The sequence below is a fragment of the Lactuca virosa genome, chromosome 7 (genome assembly GCF_052849685.1).
Source record: "Lactuca virosa cultivar CGN04683 chromosome 7, Lactuca_virosa_CGN04683_v6, whole genome shotgun sequence".
NCBI classification, from domain to species: domain Eukaryota; kingdom Viridiplantae; phylum Streptophyta; class Magnoliopsida; order Asterales; family Asteraceae; genus Lactuca; species Lactuca virosa.
The window spans coordinates 21,773,995-21,797,637 of NC_136432.1; the positions used below are offsets into that span (position 1 = coordinate 21,773,995).

Sequence of the window (23,643 nt, forward strand, 5' to 3'; positions counted from 1 at the left end):
TTGTCCCAAAAGTTGGAGACTTTATGAGATAACTGAGCTCCAGAGACTATGATCAACCCCTTTGAGTGTATTTAATGGTGTAGTATCATAAAAATCAAGACTTTGACGTTGGAATCAGGCCATGCATGTGATATGAGCATTTTGAGATAAGAGAGTGAGAGTTTTGTGTGATTGTAACCTTATCAGCCATGCAAAGGCTTAAAGTCACTGACTTTATGGTGTAAGAGCTATTAGGAAGTCCAGATCTGTGATATGAGCCAAGGTCTTAACTGATTAAGACCAAATGAGTAGGATGAGTGAAACCGGGACGTACGCTAAGCGTAATCCCAGTACGCGCCGTGTGACATACCCATTTTCACGGCCAGAAAAGACCGATTCTGTTTATGCTTTATAAAAAAATCAGAGTACTTCGTTTAATAAAGATGTTGCGGAATTTGTTCCCAGAAAAACATGATAAATGTGTTATCAAAGCATTTCCAAAGAAATGTATTTTATTCATTTAAAAATATTGGGATGTCATCGTCAATACAGAAACATAAGCATAAACAGAACTTACATTCATTATCACTAGTGATTTATATCTCCTTAATCTCTCAGTGTAATGTAATTTCATATCGACACCTGTGACACAAATAAACTGAGTGGGTCAGGTTGGGAAACCTGGTGAGTACATAGGGTTTTCAACCCACAATAATATAATTATTATGTTTAAACATCAAACAATCATCCCAATTACCCATCCCCATTATCTTCTTTACTCTTAAGGATCTACCCTAAGAATCGACTATTCCTCGTTAATTCATTCCTAAGGATCATCCTAAGGAAACGGAACGAAATCCATCGTTGCCAGGGTTTACTCAACAGACACTAAGTCGCATAGTCGCCAGGGTTTAGGCACTAAGTCTCATAGTCGCCAGGGTTTATACAACAGGCACTAAGTCGCATAGTCGCCAGGGTTTAGGCACTAAGTCTCATAGTCGCCAGGGTTATCTCGTTTATCGACATTATCGTTTCCGAGAATCCACTCACAATACATGTCAATGGGTTTTTAGAGTACAGCTGGTGAATACACAGTTCAAATACACCTACAGGTTGCGAGCCTGCAAGTGTTCCACTGGACTGTCTAGAATAATTCGTGGTTGTCATCCATACTCTGCTAGATGATGGGGCCAACACTTGGGTAAAAGGCTTCTCTCATGGTTCACCTCTCACCCTTATCTCATGGTCTATATCACCTCTCATCATTTTGTTTTTGTCACACAACAACTATTTCATCTACCCATGTTTTACCCAACACATTTTGTAGATATAAAATACATATACAATTTAAATCATTTAAAACATGTATAAAAATCTTTCACCCAGCATAGACGGCAAGTATACAGACAATATGCACACATAGCATGTGATTTATATTAAATACTTCATATCTATGTGTAAGATGAAAGTAACTATGCACTCACTTGATAAGGTGGTGACTCGGTACTCGGACAGCGCTTCGTTTACTTTAAAACAACTCCTTTGACAGAACAGCGGATTTTCTCAAAAACCGGGCTCTGCCGGAGCAGAGTTTCTGAGCCGAAGGGCTCTTTTCTCGGGGCTTCAGGAGCCTCGGGGATTCCTTCGGGTGCTAGGGGGTTTACCTAGACTTTAGGGGGGGTTAGGGAGCTTAGAGAGAGAGTATATAGAGAGAAAGAAGAGGGTTGAGAGGTGAGGAAATGAGGGAACCCAACAATCTTATTTATAGGCTGAATTCCTGATGGACTCGCCGAGTCGGTCCACTGACTCGCCGAGTCAGTGCCATGTGTCATCATCTGATGGCTTTCCTTGGAGAGAAACCAACGGCTATGATCGTGCCACGTCACCCAAACTCGCACAGCACCCTCCCGACTTAGAAAAATCATAACTCTCCCATACGAGCTCCGTTTTCGACGTTCATTTTTTCCACGCGTAGGTAAAAACAAGATCTACAACTTTCATTTAGACTCCGTTGGCTAATTCTCGACCGATCTTAAATTTAATAGTAGGAGGAGATTAGACTGTTAAATGACCGCGAAGAATTCGTAACTCCTTCATACGGACTCTGTTTTCGTCTGTCTTTTTATCGTTGACTTCCTATTAATGAGATCTTCAACTCTCATTTAGGTTGCATAGGCTAAAAACCACTCGAACTAAAATTCGAGTTTCGGGCTGTGCACTGCTATGCCAAATCTAAGAAAATTCATAACTTCCTCATACGAAGTCAGATTTGGGCGTTCTTTTTTTTTATGTTCTCGGTTTAACGTACACTACAACTTTTGTTTCGATCACTAAGGCTAAAAAGTCGCTCTATCGTAAATTTACTATTTACGCTTCCCGGCGCCATGCCGGTTTTGCCGTAAAACTTCGACGGGCCATAACTTCTAAATAATCTTTTGTCGAAAAGTCGTTTTCGTCCCCTATTATCTCTAAATTGACTAGCTCGGATCTACAGACGTTACACGCCGCGTAGGCCCCGATGCATGCATGGCAGCAGAGTACGCCCAACATAGAGAGCTGGTACGCGCAGCGTACGCTCTGCCTTTGACTTTTGGTTGACTTTTAGGGTTTGGGCAATTTGTGGACTATTAAGGCCAAGGAGGGGTAAAATGGGGATTTACCCTTCTGGGAGCTTGTAGGAGGGTTAGTCTAGCTATTTGAGAGCCGCAATTAATTAGGGATAATTATCGTATGTGTTAGGCGGAGGCTAGACCGGGGATTCGAGGTCGAGGTTATCCGATTTCTTACGAGGTAAGTCTTCTCACTATACTTACCATGAGTGGTATCTATGTGTGACCAGAGGGTCGTATGTGCTTATTGAGTTATGTGATATTATGCATTTTGTCTGTATGATATATATGCTATATTCTATGTTTTACTGAGATAGGACCAGAGGGTCCAACCCGAGTTGTGGGACTGGAGGGTTTCCACTGAGACAAGACCGGAGGGTCCAAACTGAGCTGTGAGACCAGAGGGTCCTCACTGAGATAGAGATACATGACCAGAGGGTACACACCGAGACGCATTATACTGGAGGGTCCATGCCGAGTTATAGCCATGAGAGGCTTATTATTTGTGTATGTGGTGTTTTGGGGAACTCACTAAGCTTCGTGCTTACCGTGTTATGTGTGATGTGTTTCAAGTACCTCTCAGGACCGCGGGAAGGCGCCGTCATGATTGTACACACTTGTTCGAGACTTTATTAAGGATTCTAGGATTTGACTTTATTTGTGGTTTTGATGTTGACAATTTGAGATACATGTGGTTTTATAAAATACAATATATGAGTTTATTGTGCTTTTAAAATGAAAATTTTGGTTTGAAAATTTACGTTGTTACACACGTTATAAAATTTTGTAGTATTTCAAGGATTCAAACTATTACTATGCATATTTATTTATATGTTTAAGTACACAACGTTTATACATGTACATAAGTTCATTAAATTGAAACATTCATTTTTTATAAAAGCGAGCACATTACACTTTTACACACATGTCAAACATACTCGGCTTTTATAAACCTTATATAACAATATTCATTATGCCTAGAACTTACCCACAAGTAAGTTAGGGCTGAGAGTTATTCATAAACTTTTTAGTTAAGGGCTTTTTAGTGAGATGTTATGTTATTCATTAGCTGAGTTTAAGCACTTAGCATACCCACACTGCTGTAACCGTTAATCTTCGGAGCGAGATACATATGTACAAATCTATACGGGGTTGACATCCCCACCTGCGGTTGCTAGCTACAACCCTCGACCGATCAATCGAAACAGGTGATAGCTGTCTACAATTTTTACTACAACGTCCAATGAAGCATTGTAGGGTGTACACTCAAGTCATATAGCTCGGTTATAGGACTCACTATAAACATTAACTATAATATATCTCTCTCTCACTAACAACCATGGGCTCAGTTGCTTTCAAAACTATTTTTAAGTATGAAATTACTTATGTAACATAACAGTTTGGTTTTCAAGGATATTCAAAGGTTTATTACGAACACAGTTTAAAGTATCGAGTTACTTATATAAAAGATACATTTTGGATTTCAATGATTTATTACAAACACAGTTTAAAGTATGGATTTACTTATACTTAAATACATTTTGTGCTTTTAAAGACTCATTGCAAACACTTTTTTAAATATTGTTATACATACAAAGATAATACTTTTTAGACTTATTAAAAGTATTACTGCTTTTAGCATAAAACCTGTAGCACTCACGAACCTTGTGTTGACCCTCAAAACTACATGTATTCTCATAAAATCTTTAAACAGACATTCAAGACATATTGGATTACAGGTGACCTGGTTTACTTGTTGTTGTATTATATGTCTATCAGTTAAGGCAATTCATGTATTATTATTATTTGTAAAAATCTTGTATTTAAACATCAAGATGGAATGTAAATGTTATTTTGTTTATTGTTGTACTTGTGTTATATATTCAGTTTATATGTGATCCATGAACTTAGTCTCACAACCCGGTGTGTTCTGTCGCGTCGGTCGGGGGTGTGGCAGATTGGTATCAGAGCTAAATTGGCTATAGAGAACTTGTATCCTCGAAAGAGGAATACAACTATAGCAACTAGCTTCTAATAAAAGTATTATTAATATTAATTACACTACTTCTTGACTACTTACAGTACAGGGAATCTGGTTTGAAATGCCTCCTAGGTTGTTAGATTTCAAAACGGCTTAATTGCTAAAATGGCCTTACCCTCTGGTGTTTCCTGTCTGGCCCTCGTCTATGCTTGGTAGTCTTGGAGTGCAAAACAAAATTTAAAAATATTGCAAACCCCACCAACAATAATATATAAGATTTATATATACTATGACCCGCGATGAGAACACTTAATAAAATTCTAACATACCTCCAACTAAAATTACCAACTTAACCCTTTAGGTCAAACGCCTCAGCTAAGGTTAGTACCGTATATAAGCTATACCATATATAAACCTGGAACGTATGCCTATGTTATTTATGGTCGTACCAGTGAACAACCAACCTTGAGCAAGGAGTTTGACAGACTATAATGGTTAAAAGTTTTAGAGATTGAAGGTTGTTCTCAAGATTCGCTGCAGAAACCTAGTACCTTAGAAACCTTATATCTACCCCAAAACAACATATACATTTTAAAATACTTAAAAATCTGGGATGATGTTGAGATCTTCCTAGTTCTCCTAAACCCGAAGAAAAACAAAGAACCAATAGCCTTGCTACCATTATAGCAGAGAAACCCATAGTTCCCAATTGAACATTCAGTAGTCTCCAAACTTTTCTCTTTATCGTTTGAAATTCGTAGGATTTAAATTCTCTCTCTATAAGTAGAAATCTGTAGGATTTCTGGAATCGATCGTTCTATATAATTTGGAACCTTACCATGGAAGGATCGGAGGTGACTATTTACACCTCCCGATTTAACGACCTCACAAACCTTTGCACGTGAATGGTGAACCCATAATACAAAGAGACCGAAAGGTACATCTGGGGATTAGCTCCACCATTTCAAGGTTTGGTTACTACATCCAGACCTACTACCTTTGATAGTGCTAAGCACTTGATCTATCAATTGACTGAGCATCGTATCCGTCAGGGTCCCATGACCCCACAAACCAAAAAGAACCAGGTTGGGAGTACAAAAAAGAAGTCCCATGACAATTCAAAGGGGAATTTCAAAGATCACAAACCGAGTCCAAAACTTGTGGTTGTGTATACTGTAATCACAAACACTCCCCCTCAATCAAAGCTCTACTCTGGGAATATAACGCACTGTACCAGGTGCAATTTCCACCATGTCGGGAACTGCATGGTCTGCAGCATCCTTAACTTGAGAGGTCACACCTCTAAGTTTTGCAGAAAGGCACCAACAATACGACTTCAACCACCACTGCAGGCGGAAGCTGAAATTGCTTCGAATGCAACCAACCAGAGCACTTCATGAAAGAATGAATGGAACTCAAGAATCAAAGTGGCAAAGGAATAACATTTGTGATAGGTGTCGGAGATGCTCTCCAGGAACCAACTGTGGTTATTGTTTAGAAGCGTTATTAACCATAAATGATGAAAACTTAATGAAGCATACACAGTAGAAGTAGCAAACGAACAGCTAGAAAGTAACTTAGAAATACTCACTAATTGCCTTCTCACCCTGAATTACCACGTCTTTCACGTCAACCTAATACCTATGGCCATTGGAAGTTTCAATGTAATCATCAGAATGGATTGGTTACCACTTCATCGAGCAAAGATTTTATGTTACGAAAAGTCCGTCTAACTACCTTTACCCAACAATGAATCCCTCATGATTTACAGAGACAAATCATGAAAGAATCTAAGAACCAACTCTTGCAAGAAGGCAAGAAGGTGTTTGCAGAAGAGATGCTTTGCTTTCTTGGCCCACGTGGTGGATATGCATGACAAGGGTAAGGAAATCAAAGACATACCGCAAGTGTGCGATTACCTAGACGTATTTCCAGAAGGTATACCTAGAGTACCTCTAATCAGAGAGGTCGAATTCCGAATCGACCTAATCCCGGGTGCAACATCAGTGACAAGATCTCCTTATCGTCTGGCTCCATCTGAAATGCAAGAACTACCCAGTGAACTCCAAGAACTTCTTGACAAAAGCTTTATTCGGCCAAGCTTCTCTCCATGAGGAGCTTGAGTATTGTTTGTCAAAAATAAGGATGAATCGTTCAGGATAAGCATCGACTATCGAGAGTTGAACAAACTCTCCATCAAGAACCGATATCCACTCCCGAGGATCGATGACCTTGTAGTGGTGCTGATTATGATGGCATGTGTGGAATATGAAAGATCTAGTGAATCATCAAGTAAAATCAAGAACATGAACACAAGAAGTAAATAATTCTGTGTAAGCTCTCATTAGTTTCATAGAAAGAGTACAAAATGGGTTTGCAATTTTCTCTCTCTAAACTAATCTCTCAAAATGTTCATTAGATAAAATGAGTTTCACTCACTTCCTTATAAAGGAAAGACAACTCATTACACACATACAAAGGAGTAAGCCCTCATGACATCCAAGAGTGACTTTGCACCATAACATTCTCCCCCTCAAAGTTAGGATTGGATGTCCGGCTTCAATCTCCAACGAGCTCGCACGATCAAGACCAAACTTCCCCTCGAAGTAACACCGGTCTTCAAATCCGTAAAGAATACCTGAAAAAGTCGCTTCGAATACCCATCATTCTCCCCCTTTTCATAATCAAAAAATGATTATAAAACCCATTAAGGGTGAGAAGCGCCCCAGGAATGAACTTTACAATACTCCGCCTTGATGTGTACCAAAAATGAATCACCAAAAATCTTGCACGGAAAAACAATCACGAAAAAGCCTCAAAAAATTTCCAAATTCGTGAAATTTTTTGACTTTTTGGGTGAAAGTTGCAAGATTTTCCAAAATCCGGATAAAAAGTGTAACTTTCTGAATTCTGCAGGAACCCATTGCGCCAAAAACAGCCAAATATGCGAAACTCTATCCCATTTGCGAAACTGGGCATAAAGCGTAAATTCGCACAAACTGCAGGGGCCAGAAATGCACAATCTTCAATTTCTCAAAAAATCAGTCCATTTTCGAATTTGGGCAAAAACTGCCAAATTTCCGAAACTCTAGGGACTGATTTCGAAAGTTCTGCCTTTTTTCCTCCAAACATTCGAAAAATACCCCAATTGTCGAAGTTAGGTATAAGCTGCCAAATTGTCGAAATTTCAGGGACCAAATTCGAAAATTCTGCACACTTCTTTGAAACATACAAAATTTTGTGGAACGTACAAAAAAAGTGCCAAATTAACGAAACTTTAAGGTTCATTTACGAAACTTTGCTTTCTTCTTCCCCAATTTTGTTTCCCAGGCAATCGTACGAAATCCTCAGCATTTTAACGAAATTTTTCTCTCGTTCGTTAGTTTCAATCACCAAATCCACACCTCCATTTTGATGAAAATTTTTGCATTTTAACGAAACAGCAACTCAATCATCAATCTCGTGTGCAAACTCCAAATCACTGTTCTTTACTTGACATCAATATTTCGATTGTCGACTCGCCTTCAAGTAATGAACGAACATTTGAGTGCGTTAGCTAGTGCTTCCCAAACAGCGATTCTGCAATTAGTTTTTCAGTCTATCCATTCGTTATTACCAAAAATCACCAATAATCGATTTTGATTTCCAATTGTAACCCAAAACGAAAGCAATCAATGCTCAATTTCAACGATTCTTGACCCAACTCACGATCGACTCCAAATTAACGAGCATAGACTCCAATCTTTCGAAATTAACATCACAATCAACCATTCCCCAGTCAAATAACCTTCGATCCTGTAGACAAAACTTCCAAAATCTTCATTCCCAAAATTCGTTTTTTTTTATCAACAAACCTTCCCAATCAAATCGATATCCAAAAGTGTCACACCCCGAAACCGATGGCGGAAACGTTCCGGGGCGGAGGACGTCATGTGTAGCATCACAACCAATGAATAATAGCAATCATAGCAACACAACCAGTACAGTGAATACTAAAATAAAAATGTTTACATCAGTTTGAAACTTTGTCTGAAACTTTGTTTGAATTACATCCAATAGCTTTGTATAGTATAAACATAAAACTCTTATTGCTCCAGTTCCTCGAAAATCCAGCAAGTACCTGTCTACTAATTTCCTGAGAATACAAGCAGTTTGAAAGAGTATCAGCATAAAGCTGGTGAGTTCATAAGCGGTGTTTTGTAGTGAAAATCGTTGATGGGTTCGTAAAATGTTTGTATAGTTCCAAGAAAATCCGATATTTCCTTTAGTGAGAAAGTAGTGATTTCAATTCTGTATAAAACCATGAATGTTTGTCACTGAAAACTGTAGTGATATGCGAAATTATTACTTCATGTGACTAGCTACTGCTAATCCTGATGTACTAGAGTTTCGTGCATGAAACCATTGTATACTCGTTTCTATTTGAAAACCCTGAAAGTTCTCCAGTTGAAGTGTGTATTAGTTCTATTTAATGTAAATAAAACTGTTGAAGAGTGTTAAGTTGTAAACTAAAGGTGATTTATACATATTGTGAGTCGTATAACCATGCTTGATATGACTAGAGACCTTTCCAACGTTCTTCAGGCGTCGAGTTAAATGACATTTGTACATCTCAGGCGTGCCCGCCTAACTGTAGCTAGCAGTCCAGATGTGGGATTGTCAGTCCCGAATAGATCTATTCACAAATCTCACGCTCTCCCTCCAGGAGACTCTGGTTATTCTATGGTAGGATTTATCCTTGTACACCTAAAGGTACAGTAGTGAAGTAGCGTCTCACAGTATCGTACAGTCTAGTTTACATGTAGTGTAGTAGCGTTCTGTCGTAGTGAAAATCTGTATGTATACCGTATATAGTGATAATTACAGTTATGAATTCCATGATAAAGTAGTGATGTAAACTGTAAACGGTTTATGTCTTAGTGCATATGTTTAGCAGTGAAAGTTTCTATACTTGATATATTTTAGAAAAATCCCAAGCTATACCGATTATAGTTTGCATGTAAAACGTAGCGAATAGCGTGTCCGGAAAAACTATGCAATTTTAGTGAAAACGTCCCTTATGCTCAACATAGTGCAAAAGGGTTAAAGCATGAGGTTTGCATGAGTTTTTGAAAACATTTATGTTTAGCTTGTATTCCCCCCCTGAAAACATTAAAAATATATAAAATTTAGGGGTATGAACTCACAGTTCTTGCATGAAATCGCTGACTGAAATGAAGATCCTCACGTTGTTGCACGTGAAACTTAACGGAATCCTATTATCAAATAAATACATATATGTATCTAAATTAGCGATTTCGTTAGATAACGTGTTAGAGGAACACTTGTATTCGGTTGAGGAATGTTACAGGGACTTGATCGAATAGATGAAAGTGGGTTTTCAGCCAAAAGCACCACTTAACAGGTGTTTACGGTCGTAAACTAGGGTTTACGGTCAACAGACAGTTTACGGCCGTGAACGGGGTTTACGGTCGTAAACTGGGGTTTACGGTTTCTGGAGGCTTGGTGAGTTTACGGCCGTAAACTCAAGAACAGGGTTTACGGCCTTTGAAGGCTCGAACCGTAAACTCAAGAACAGTGTTTACGGTCGTTGAATATGGACCGTAAACTCATGAACAATGGTGCTGATTTCGAAGAGATAAGCGTTTCCAGACGTTCCGAAGTGACTCCAAACGGTGTTTCTCGATGTTTCCCGAAGTTTGAAAGTGTTTTTAGGTGTTTACGGTCAAGTTTCTTAGAGAGAGAAGGAGAGAGTTTTTGGCTAGTAATGTTCAAATGAAGGTGGAGGTCTCGTATTTATAGGGGTTTTGTGGTCGGTGGTGGGGGTCCACCCTTTGCTGACCGTAAACAGGTATACGGCCGTAAACGAGTTTACGGTCGTAAACGAGTTTACGGTCGTAAACTAGTTTACGGTTGTAAACTCCCTTAGGCCAGATTTGATTGATTTTTCGAGATATTCGGGTTTCCGCGCAATTTTTGGTTCCGACTCGTAAATAATTTAATTATATATAACTAGATTATTTTCTAAACCAAGAAGTTTGACGGAAAAGTTAATGAATTCGAAATTTTATTAACGGAAATCGCGTAACGGAAACGGACAAAGTTTCGGGTTGTCACATCATCCCCCCGTTAGAGGGAATTTCGTCCCGAAATTCGAACATAGAATACAAACCATGGATTAGAAAAGAGATGCGGATACTTCTGTTTCATCTGATCCTCGCGCTCCCAAGTGAATTCAGGTCCCCGCTTGGCATTTCAGCGAACCTTCACTATCGGGATGCGACTTTGTTTCGTTTGTTTGACTTCCCGATCCATGATTTCGACAGGTTCTTCCACGAAGTTGAGGTTCTCGTTGATTTCAATCTCATCGAGAGGAATCACAAGTGTCTCATCGGACAGACACTTCTTTAGGTTCGATACGTGGAAAACAGGGTGGATGTTGCTGAGCTCTCGCGGTAATTGGAGTTTGTATGCTACGGGACCGATCCTAGCAAGGATTTCGAATGGTCCAATGTACCTTGGGTTTAGCTTTCCACGCTTCCCAAAGCGTATCATGCCTTTCCAGGGTGAGACCTTCAGAAGGACGCGGTCACCAACCTGGAACTCCAAGGGTTTTCGTCTCTTATCGGCGTAGCTCTTTTGTCTATCTCGTGAGGCTTTCAGTCGTTCCCGGATTTGTACAATTTTCTCAGTTGTCTCACAGATGATCTCAGTACCAGTGAGAGTACTGTCGGGGACTTGACCCCTGGCTACCTGCGTGTCACCCACTTCAGCCCAGCACAGAGGGGATCTGCACTTATGGCCATAGAGGGCTTCAAACGGCGCAGCCTTGATGCTGGTATGGTAGCTGTTGTTGTAGGAAAATTCAACCAAAGGAAGATGAGTGTCCCATGACGTGCCGAAGTCGATGACGCAGGCTCTCAACATATCTTCCAAGGTCTGAATTGTTCTCTCACTTTGTCCATCAGTCTGCGGATGATAAGCCGTGCTCATATCCAATTTAGTTCCAAGGGCTTTCTGTAGCGACTGCCAGAACCTCGATGTGAACCTGCTATCTCGATCGGAGATAATGGATGCAGGTACACCATGAAGGCGAACTATCTCTTGAAGGTAGATCCGTGTGAGTCTCTCCATCTTGAAGCTTTCTTTGATTGGCAGGAAGTGGGCGGACTTCGTCAACCGATCGACAATTACCCATATGGCATTGTTCCCACTCGGAGATTTGGGTAACTTGGTGATAAAATCCATGGTTATCCTTTCCCACTTCCACTCAGGTATTTCCGGCTGTTGAAGTAGACCTGAGGGCTTCTGATATTCGACCTTCACCTTAGCGCAAGTCAGGCATTTGCCCACGAAGGTAGCGATCTCTGCTTTTATGTTTGGCCACCAATAGAGCTGTTTGAGATCCAAGTACATCTTATCCGATCCTGGGTGAACGGAGTATTTCGTCCTGTGAGATTCGTTCATTACAACCTCTCTGTAACCACCGAACTTTGGGGTCCAGATCCGGCCCATGAAATAATAAACTCAGTCTCCCTTGATTTCCAGATTCTTTTCCATTCCTCTCAAGGCTTTACCTGGCATGCTCTCCGGTTTTAAGGCTTCCAGCTGAGCGCCTCTGATTTGCGCAGACAGATGGGAATGGATGGTCATTGTTAGTGCCTTCACCCTTCGCCCTGAATACTCCTTTCGGCTGAGGGCATCTGCTACCACATTGGCCTTGCCGGGATGATAGCGAATTTCGCACTCTTAGTCACTGAGTAGCTCTACCCATCGCCGCTGTCTCATGTTTAACTCCTTCTGATCAAAGATATGCTGCAAGCTCTTATGGTCGGTGAAGATAGTGCACTTTGTTCCGTAGAGATAATGTCTCCAGATTTTTAACGCAAAGACCACTGCTCCCAACTCTAAATCGTGAGTTGTGTAATTGACTTTGTGTGTTTTCAACTGCCTCGAGGCATAGGCGATAACCTTTCCTCGTTGCATGAGCACACAGCCTAGGCCCTGATTGGATGCATCACAGTAGACCACGAAGTCTTCTGTCCCTTCGGGTAGGGACAAGATAGGTGCGCTGCACAGGGCCTGCTTCAATGTTTGAAATGCAGTGTCTTGCTTGGCTTCCCAACTGAAGGTTACACCCTTCTGTGTCAGGGTAGTTAAATGCTTAGCGATTCTGGAGAAGTTCTGGATGAACCTGCGATAATAGCCCGCGAGACCCAAGAATTGCCGGATTTCTGTGGGTGTCTTTGGTGCAGACCAATTCTCAATTGCTTTGATCTTGGAAGGGTCCACGTGTATTCCTTCCTTGCTAATCACGTGTCCTAGGAAATTTACCTTCCTGATCCAGAATTCGCACTTCGAGAATTTCGCGTATAGTTTTTCTGCCCTTAATGTTTCCAACACCTGCCTTAAGTGTTGTTTATGATCATTCTCACTCCGCGAATAGACAAGTATATCGTCGATGAACACAATCACAAACTTGTCTAAGAAAGGGCAGCACACCCTATTCATCAGGTCCATGAATACTGTCGGTGCGTTGGTTAGACCAAAGGGCATTACTACAAACTCATAGTGTCCATAGCGAGTTCGGAATGTTGTTTTGGGTACATCATTCTCATGAACTCGCAACTGATGGTACCCTGATCTTAGATCTATCTTTGAGAAATAACTGGCTCCCTGAAGTTGGTCGAAGAGATCGTCGATTCTGGGTAAGGGATATCGGTTCTTGATGGTAAGCTTATTCAGCTCTCGGTAGTCAAGGCACATCCGAAAGGATCCATCTTTCTTTTTAACAAATAAGATCGGAGCTCCCCAGGGTGAGGAACTCGGCCTTATGAATCCTTTGTTGATCAGCTCATTGAGCTGACTGGATAATTCTTGCATTTCCGCTGGTGCAAAACGGTAAGGAGACTTAGCTACAGGGGTAGCTCCGGGGATCAAGTCGATACGAAACTCGACTTGGCGCTCGGGAGGGATTCCTGGGAGATCTTCGGGGAAGACATCAGGAAAATTACAGACTTCGGGGATGCTCTCGAGGTCTCTAACTTTTTGCGTTTCGTCGACAACATGAGCTAGGAATGCATGGCACTCCTTCCGCAGATACTTCTGAGCTTTGATGCACGAAATGATACGAGGGTTCGAACTGAGCTTATCACCATAAATCGTAAGGGTTTCGCCAGAGGGAAGTTTGAGACGGATAGCCTTCTTGAAGCAAAGAATATCAGCATGTTTGGAGCTTAACCAGTCCATGCCGATAATGACGTCGAAACTCTTGATGGACACAGGCATAAGGTCGATGGGAAACGAATAATTGTCTAGAGTAAGAGTACAGCCTATGAATATGTCGTTAGTGCTCTCCTTCTTTCCGTTAGCCATCTCGACGGTAAATGTTTCGGTGAGAGGTTGGGATTTACATTTGATTAGATGTTTGAATGTATGACTAACAAAACTCATCTCCGCACTAGAATCGAAGAGAATGCATGCATAAGAGTTTTCAAGGAGGAACGTACCCGTAACAACGGTAGGATCAACAACTGCTTCCTCCTGGCCCATCACCAGAACTCTCCCTGTATTGCCACCAGTTGTTGCCTTGGGGCAGTTTCTCGTGAAGTACCCAGCCTCTCCACATCCATAACAAGATTGATCAGCGCCCGCTCCCGGAGCCTGGTTGGTTGGTTGGGTTGGCACCTTGCAGTATCGAGTTGTGTGTCCTTTCTTTCCACAGCTGTTGCAACTCAACTCACGTCAGGGTCCGTGATGATGGAAATTACACTTGTTGCACAGGGGTAGTTTTCCAGCATAACCACCGGTAGGAGATTGGGTGGTTGGAACAGCAGTGGGAGCAGCAGCAGGAGCAGTAACAGCATGAACTGCCACTGTTTGTTGTTTCTTGGAGGGCTCCTGCGAAGACTGACCCTTTCGTTTGTTACCAAACTTCTTCTTCTTCCCACCGCTTTCCTTTTGTGGCTCGGAGACAGCTGCCACCTCATCTAGATCGATTCCATGAACGATCAGAGTCTGTGCCAGATCCTTGGGGCTTTCAAAAGTAATCGGTCTAGCAGCCAAGACATTCCCCTTTGCTGTTTGTGTCAGTCCCCAGATGTACCTTTCAATTTTCTTGCTTTCCGGGGTGACCATTCCCGGACAGAGGAGAGCCAGATCAAAAAATCTCGCGGTGTAGGCAGCGATGTCGGAACCCTTCATGTTCAAGCTCCAGAGTTCGTGTTCCAACTTTTGCACTTCGCCCCTCGGGCAGTACTCCGCGAGCATGAGCTCCTTCAATCTTTCCCAACCCATGGCGTTAGCCACTGGCAGGGTTAGGGTTTTGACTCGACCATTCCACCAGGTCAAGGCCCTGTCGGTGAAGGTGCAGGCGGCGAATTTCACCTTGTTTGCTTCAGAACAAACGCAAATTTCGAAGATGGATTCGATCTTCTCGAACCATCGAGTCAGGGCGATGACACCTCTATTTCCGTCGAAGGACTTGGGTTTTGCAGTCATGAAGTCCTTGTAGGAACATTCTTTTTGATGTCCTTGACTTCCCCCTGGTCTCTGTGGGTCGGTTCCACCTCCAGCCCCACCAGCATTCACTTGTGCCATTGCTGCAGTCACGGCGGCGGTAACTGCTGCCTGAAACATGACAGGGTCGAACTGAGGAGGTGGTGGTGGTGGCGGAGTGTCGTCGTTCCTTCTGATGGGTCTTGGTCGAGGAGGCATCTCGTTCTAGAAAATAGTCAGGAAGAAGAGGACGGTAAGTCCTCGAGATATATATAAAACAAAATATATCTCATCCTGATAATAAAAGTATACTACCGAGCGTTAAGCACAGAAAGGTTACTGACGCAAGTAAGTTATCGCTTAAGGAAGAAGAGGTAGCAACACTTAGAGTGAATCTGTATACTGAGTTTGGCTCTAGCGAAAATACTCTTATAGTATTTTATGTGAGATAATCTTTGGTAAGTTTTAGGCGTGCTGTAACACCACAGTCACTCCCAAGCACATGTTGGTCATGTCTCGACTGAATATAGTTGATCAGGCTATATTCACCCTAGACATGATTACATAACTGCCCAGGTTTAACCGCAGCGTTCCAACATCCAAATACTTTTCGTTTTGTTCTACTAGAGACACGAACTTTGTTATGTATGCATGCTCGTATACTTTTTATAAAAATACTTATATTTTTGAAAGTATACTTTTAGCGTAGAGCACTTAGGCCCCTTAGTGTTTATAGTTGTATACCACGTAACATTCGGTATACTAGTTCGCTATAAACAAGGGCTTTGATACCAATCTGTCACACCCCGAAACCGATGGCGGAAACGTTCCGGGGCGGAGGACGTCATGTGTAGCATCATAACCAATGAATAATAGCAATCATAGCAACACAACCAGTACAGTGAATACTAAAATAAAAATGTTTACATCAGTTTGAAACTTTGTTTGAATTACATCCAATAGCTTTGTATAGTATAAACATAAAACTCTTATTGCTCCAGTTCCTCGAAAATCCAGCAAGTACCTGTCTACTGATTTCCTGAGAATACAAGCAGTTTGAAAGAGTATCAGCATAAAGCTGGCGAGTTCATAAGCGGTGTTTTGTAGTGAAAATCATTGATGAGTTCGTAAAATGTTTGTATAGTTCCAAGAAAATCCGATATTTCCTTTAGTGAGAAAGTAGTGATTTCAATTCTGTATAAAACCATGAATGTTTGTCACTGAAAACTATAGTGATATGCGAAATTATTACTTCATGTGACTAGCTACTGCTAATCCTGATGTACTAGAATTTCATGCGTGAAACCATTGTATACTCGTTTCTGTTTGAAAACCCTGAAAGTTCTCCAGTTGAAGTGTGTATTAGTTCTATTTAATGTAAATAAAACTGTTGAAGAGTGTTAAGTTGTAAACTAAAGGTGATTTATACATATTGTGAGTCGTATAACCATGTTTGATATGACTAGAGACCTTTCCAACGTTCTTCAGGCGTCGAGTTAAATGACATTTGTACATCTCATGCGTGCCCGCCTAACTGTAGCTAGCAGTCTAGATGTGGGATTGTCAGTCCCGAATAGATCTATTCACAAATCTCACACTCTCCCTCCAGGAGACTCTGGTTATACAGTGGTAGGATTTATCCCTGTACACCTAAGGGTACAGTAGTGAAGTTGTGCCTCACAGTATCGTACAATCTAGTTTACATGTAGTGTAGTAGCGTTCTACCGTAGTGAAAATCCGTATGTATACCGTATATAATGATAATTACAGTTATGAAAAACCATGATAAAGTGGTGATGTAACTGTAAACTATTTCCGTCTTCGTGCATATGTTTAATAGTGAAGTTTCTGTACTCGTGATGTTTAGAAAATCCCAAACTATACCGATTATAGTTTGCATGTATAGTGAATAGCGTGTCCGGAAAACTATGCAAATTTTTTTGAAAACGTCCCTTATGCTCAACACAGTCGTAAACTAGGGTTTACGGTCAACAGACAGTTTACGGCCATGAACGGGGTTTACGGTCGTAAACTGGGGTTTACGGTTTCTGAAGGCTTGGTGAGTTTACGGCCGTAAACTCAAGAACAGGGTTTACGGACTTTGAAGGCTCGGACCATAAACTCAAGAACAGTATTTACGGTCTTTGAAGATGGACCGTAAACTCATGAACAATGGTGCTGATTTCGAAGAGATAAGCGTTTCCAGACGTTCCGAAGTGACTCCAAACGGTGTTTCTCGATGTTTCCCGAAGTTTGAAAGTGTTTTTAGGTGTTTACGGTCAAGTTTCTTAGAGAGAAAAGGAGAGAGTTTTTGGCCAGAAATGTTCAAATGAAGGTGGAGGTCTCGTATTTATAGGGGTTTTGTGGTCGGTGGTGGGGGTCCACCCTTTGCTGACCGTAAACAGGTATACGGCCGTAAACGAGTTTACGGTCGTAAACTAGTTTACGGTCGTAAACTAGTTTACGGTCGTAAACGAGTTTACTATTGTAAACTCCCTTAGGCCAGATTTGATCGATTTTTCGAGATATTCGGGTTTCCGCGCGATTTTTGGTTCCGACTCGTAAATAATTTAATTATATATAACTAGATTATTTTCTAAACCAAGAAGTTTGACGAAAAATTTAATGAATTCGAAATTTTATTAACGGAAATCGCGTAACGGAAACAGACAAAGTTTCGGGTTGTCACAAAAAGTGACTTGATTCCAAAATCTTCAAAATACAATGAACGAACATCTGAGTTTGTGAGTCTCAGTTCGTTCCCAAGCTATCTCCTTTGAACATCGATTGTCAATTCCAAATCCAAAACCCAAGTATCGAACAACACTCATCTATTGTTTTCGACATCAAGAACATAGAATCAACGAATTTTCGAAATTGAATCCGAAATCAGACTTGTTTTCGACATTCATAACCTCAAAACAACTTGTACTAACCAATTTCTGCCTTTAATTCACAAAATCATCACTTCAACATCGACTTTGACTTTTTCTTAGTTTGACTTTTCAAAGTCAAACACCAAATTGATGAATCAAACATCAAATTTTGGATCAAAAACTTGATAAACCATCTATTCTTCACATGTTCTTCACGAAAATTTCAAAGTTCTTGACCAATTTTATCCAAATCAAAGATCCAATTTTCAATTTCATAGCTATAACTTGATCATATTCGATTTTGTGATTGAACACATTACATCAAAATCGATTCACAAGTTCAATTTAACAATCAAAACAAATCGATTTTATGAATGATGAGAAGAAAACGAAGACGCAAGAACAGGTTGAAGAAAACGCGGTTCATGACCATCGTCAACGTAAAGTCAGTAAGCATATGATAAAGACTAGTTACCATATTTGTATCAAATGGGTTTAACAAATCATTGGGCTCAAACAATTATGATATCGGATCAAATAAGAAAAATGTATGGGCTCAAGAATTGTGAACAGTAACAAATTCTTTTGGATCTTAAACAAATGAAAATGTTGGACTTAAATGATCATTGTGAACAATAGATTTTGATTTTTGTGATTTGATCAAAAAAAATAATTTGATCAACTATGGGGTTGAAACGGATTAGATCCAATGAGGCAAATCGATCAAAAATAAAAAACGAAAAATATGAATCGAAATCATGGACGTTTTGGAATCCATTTGAGAATTTGTGTTACTTTTTTGACGAATCTAGTTCCATTTTCAACAAACGAATCGAATTTAGAAGATCTTGGTTCTTTGTTGGAACGAGAAAATCTCCAATTTGAACATTGTACCACCCACGATGCGTGTTGTACAACTCGTTCTTCGTGTTCTTCAACGATCCAAGAACATCTTCAAAAGAACCACCAACACTTTTGGGTTTTGACTTCAAATTCAATGCAACATTTGGAGATTGTTGCTTTGGAACCCAAATTTTCTTCACGGATTTCGGCTTCACAACATTTGATGATTTTTGTGAATAAACCCGCTTGTTCTTCCGATTAATCTTCTTCTTCTTTTTCTTTCTCATCTTTTTGCATCTTGAAGACTTGATTTCATGAACAAACCCACTTTCCACAACTTCTTGAGTTTGAATCAACTCTTTTGGAGTTTGATACTTGTGAATTTCTTGGATCACCGGCTTCCGATAAGGAATAATTTCTTCAAACGAATCACAAAAACACAAAATATCATCGGTTTGAACTCCAATCGAGCAAAAAACTTTTTCATCATGAGAATCAACTTGAATCTTCTTATCATGAACTTCAAGAACATCAAGAACATCACATTGAATTCCATTGTCTTGAACTTCAACAAACTGAAGAGCACGAAGATCATTTGGGTCTTCAATAAGAGAAACATATTTCTTATTGAACAAATATTTTTCTTCTCCATTCTTATCACAACTACGTGTTGATATGGACCATGTAATTTCAGCCAACCATTTAATCTCACAAAGTGGTTGAAATATCAAGCTTCCATGATCATCCATCAATCCTCCATAAGAAGCCATAGTTCCCCATGAAATCAACTTGTTTAACACCAACCCATAATATTGATTTTTATTGAATATGTATTTGACATCTTCAACGATCACAATCCAAGAATTATACGGCAAATTCACCATGATCACAAAAACTTGAAGATTTCTGGAGAGAGAAAGTGATTTTGAATGGGTTTTCTAGAGAGAGAAAGTAAAAATCACTTGAATTCTAGTGAAGAAAATCAAAATTTGAATAGAATCAAAGATGAATTCGATTTCTAGAATCCAAAAACTCTCTAAAACACAAAGATCAAAGACCAAAAAATGCATCACCAAATCAAGATTGCCATCAAGGATCAATTCTTGATCCAATCAAGAACACCCGCTCTGATACCAATTGTAGTGGTGTTGATTATGATGGCATGTGCGGAATATGAAAGATCTAGTGAATCATCAAGTAAAATCAAGAACATGAACACAAGAAGTAAATAATTCTGTGTAAGCTCTCATTAGTTTCATAGAAAGAGTACAAAATGGGTTTGCAATTTTCTCTCTCTAAACTAATCTCTCAAAATGTTCATTAGATAAAATGAGTGTCACTCACTTCCTTATAAAGGAAAGACAACTAATTACACACATACAAAGGAGTAAGCCCTCATGACATCCAAGAGTGACTTTGCACCCTAACAGACCTGTTCGACCAACTACAAGGATACTGTTACTATTCAAATATCGGTTTAAGATCTGGCCATCAACTCAGATTGCAAGAAGCAGACATTCAAAAGACGACCTTCAGGTCTGGGTACAGTCACTACTAGTTTCTGGTTACGCCATTCGTACCGACCAACGACGCCAACCGAAGTACACCAATTCCTAGGGCTTGTAGTGTAATGCTCGTGTTTCGAGGCTAACCATTGATGTGACGATGTAATAGTTAGGTTCAACAAATGTAACTCATTTTGAAGTAATAAAAAAAGGAATTATTTGAGTATTATGTGAATTTATGTGCTTATATACTTGTTTATAAAGATATAATAAATTAAGAATGAAAATAAGCGTCAAAAATAAAATATTAGATAAACCCGATATCTATGAAGAAAGTTGTAGTGGTCGTGACAAGGATTCCAGACATATAAAGAACGCCGAAATCCGAGTTATAACGAAGAAGTTATGGCATATCGAAGTTTCGCGACAAAACCGACACGGCACTATGTGACGTTAAAAGTGAGTTTACGATACAGTACTTTTTAAACTTAGCGATCTAAACGAAAGTCGTAGCATACGTTAAACTGAGAACGTGCATAAAAATAACGCCCAAATCTGACTTCGTATGAGGAAGTTATGAATTTTCTAAGATTTGGCATAGCAGTGTGCAGCTCGGAGTTTGAATTTTAGATCGAGTGATTTTTAGCCAACACAACCTAAACAAGAATCAAAGATATCGTTAATAGGAGCTCAACGATAAAAATATAGATGAAAACGGACGTCGGATGACAAAGTTATGAATTTTTAACAGACTTTTCCTGTCCCGGCCTGTTAAAAATATAACACACAAAGGTTTTAGTCCTACTTTTAAGATGTAATTTTAACACACAAACGCAGTGAACCTGTCCTTTAGTGGTATAGTTGAGCAAGTAGGGTATCGAACTCGAGGAACGGAAATTAAACTAATAACTAGAATTAACTAAACAAGTAATAAAAGTAAAAGGTTTTCTCTAGTTTTACAAGACTAGAAACTTTAACACACTGACTAACACGCATACTAAGTAACTAATTAGCTAAAAACAAGTAAAAACTAACTAAATTCAATAATAGAAAGGTTTATGTTTAGGTTCGATTCATTTACTCCTATGGTTGATTTATGACAAGTGCAATGGATTAATTGTTATTAGTTACCGACTAAGGTGATTAGATTCACATTCGCTATTACCAATCCTTAGGAAACAAATTAACTTAAGCAGTGATCAAGTGATTAAACTAATGAATTGATAGTTTAATTATTCGAATTAAATAAGACTTGTAATTAGCTAATCAAATTAATAATTCAATTAACCTCTTGTTGATGGTTTATCACACAAGCTCACACATTAATTTACCCATTCTCTAGTTAACCCTAGTTTCACATTCACTATTCCTAGGCACATAATAATGTTTTCACATAAATCACATGAGGTAAGCAATTAAGAGCTGTTCATGCAGCTTAATTACTTGTCAATTAACTGAAAATAGTTATGGTTAATGCATAAGGTTCTTTAACAAGCTTAATTTAATAAAATTCACCAATAAACAATTAATCCTATCATAAATCAATCCATAGTTATAAACTCATCTACCCTAAACAGAAACTATAAGATTTAGCTCGTAATTACAGTAGATAGCAATCTAAAAACGAAGTCTAACAATTCAACCATAGGTTAATTCAAGAACAAAGTGAAAAGTAAACTTATGTTGCCTTGAATCACCTTGGAATTGAAGATTAGGGTTTCTCTCATATTTATATGTGCATCTTTTGGGTTACTTTCGGTATTACTAGGAAGTCCACTCAGTCGTCTCTCGTTCACTTGTTATGTAAGTTGGCCCAACTGATTTTCTATGTTGAGAATAGATGCTTGTTGATTCCTAAGCAGAGCTTGTTGATCTTTCATCATAATTTGGTGTTCTTTCAACATATTTTCTTGATCTTTGATTGCAACATCGGTATCATTATGTCTTTTCTCGGACGCGACCACGAATCTTGTAAGCATGTCTTCCAAATCTGATTTCTTTTCATACACCGGATCCTCCTTTTGATAAAAGCCTCTATCTTTTTGCTTATATTTTTCCTCCCTTGTCTTTTTGTACTCATCATATGGTATCCATTCTTTCTTGGGTTTTCGCCAATTGTCATCATACCTATCACCACTTGAATAGCACACTTGCACTTTCCGGTTCCCGTTTTCATCAAGGTCACAATCTTTAGTAAAGTGGGGCCCTCTACAATTTTCACATCCCACTCTAATGGCATGGATGGATTGGTCTATCTTAGTCATCCTTCGGTCCATGCTTTCCAATTTTGCCATCATTGCTGCCATGTCATCCGTAATAGAATTCACCGCCCCTCGAGTTAAGTCATTCCTTGGGTTGTGATATTCTCTAGAATGCTTAAAGAATTCTTCAATTAGAGCCTTTATCACTGGGGGTGCTTTCTTTGTGAGTGGTCCTTGCGACTCAAGGAGTTGCCTGGTTGTCACATTTACTCCATCATAGAAAATGGAGACTTCTTGTTTGCTGTTTAGATCGTGATGTGGGAAATTTCTTAGTAAACCCTTGTATCTTTCCCATGCTTCATAAAGTGACTCTACAGCTTGTTGTTCAAAATTGGCAATGGCTTTCTTCAATTTGGCTATCTTTGAGGGAGGGCAAAATTGGTCTATAAATTTTCTTTCATTTTAGTCCAAGTAGTGATGGATCCTGGAGGGAGTGATTTCAGCCAATCTTTTGCGGCTCCCTTGAATGTGACTGGTAGCATACGTAGCAAAACAGTGTCGCGAGCCACATTAGGGACATTGAAGTAGTCGGCCATGTCATTGACCTCGTCAAGATGCTTGTATGCGTCTTCATGATCCTTCCCGTAGAATGGGATTTCCTTAAGTTGAGCAAGTATGTGGCCCTTAAGTTCAAATATGGCAATTGCGGGAATCGTGGGTTGCACAAGTCCCGGTCTGGTGTCGTCACGCATCCTTTTCTTCCATTCACCCATGGGAACTTCATCGATGTTAGCCATGGTGTTAGCTAGTTCGCCCTCTATGTCGCTTCCTTCTTCATATTCGCTTTCTTGCTTTTCGGATCCGTACACGATATCCTCCTTCTTCAGGTCTTCGTCCACCACTGAAGAGATGCTGGATTCTCCCACTTTCTTGCCCTTTTCTTACTAAAAACAGATTTGAGATTCTTCAACGGCGAATTATTCAATGTTGCGGTTTCTCCTACGGTTTTGCCTTTGTTTTTCCTCAAAGTTGCTTTTCGGATTCTCCCACTTTCTTGCCCTTTTCTTACTAAAAACGAAATTATGCGTTCAACGATGGACTCGTCGAGTAGCTTCGACTGCACTCGGCGAGTACAGAGCTAAAACAGAAATA

At 39.8% G+C, this 23,643-nt stretch overlaps 1 non-coding gene across 1 annotated transcript; it reads left to right on the top strand.

The window, feature by feature from the left end:
• Positions 1-22,798: 22,798 nt before the first annotated feature.
• Positions 22,799-22,905, top strand: LOC145128019 (small nucleolar RNA R71). Its single transcript, XR_013716622.1, has one exon. It is a non-coding gene; the product is annotated as a small nucleolar RNA R71 (small nucleolar RNA).
• The last annotated feature ends 738 nt before the right edge of the window (positions 22,906-23,643 follow it).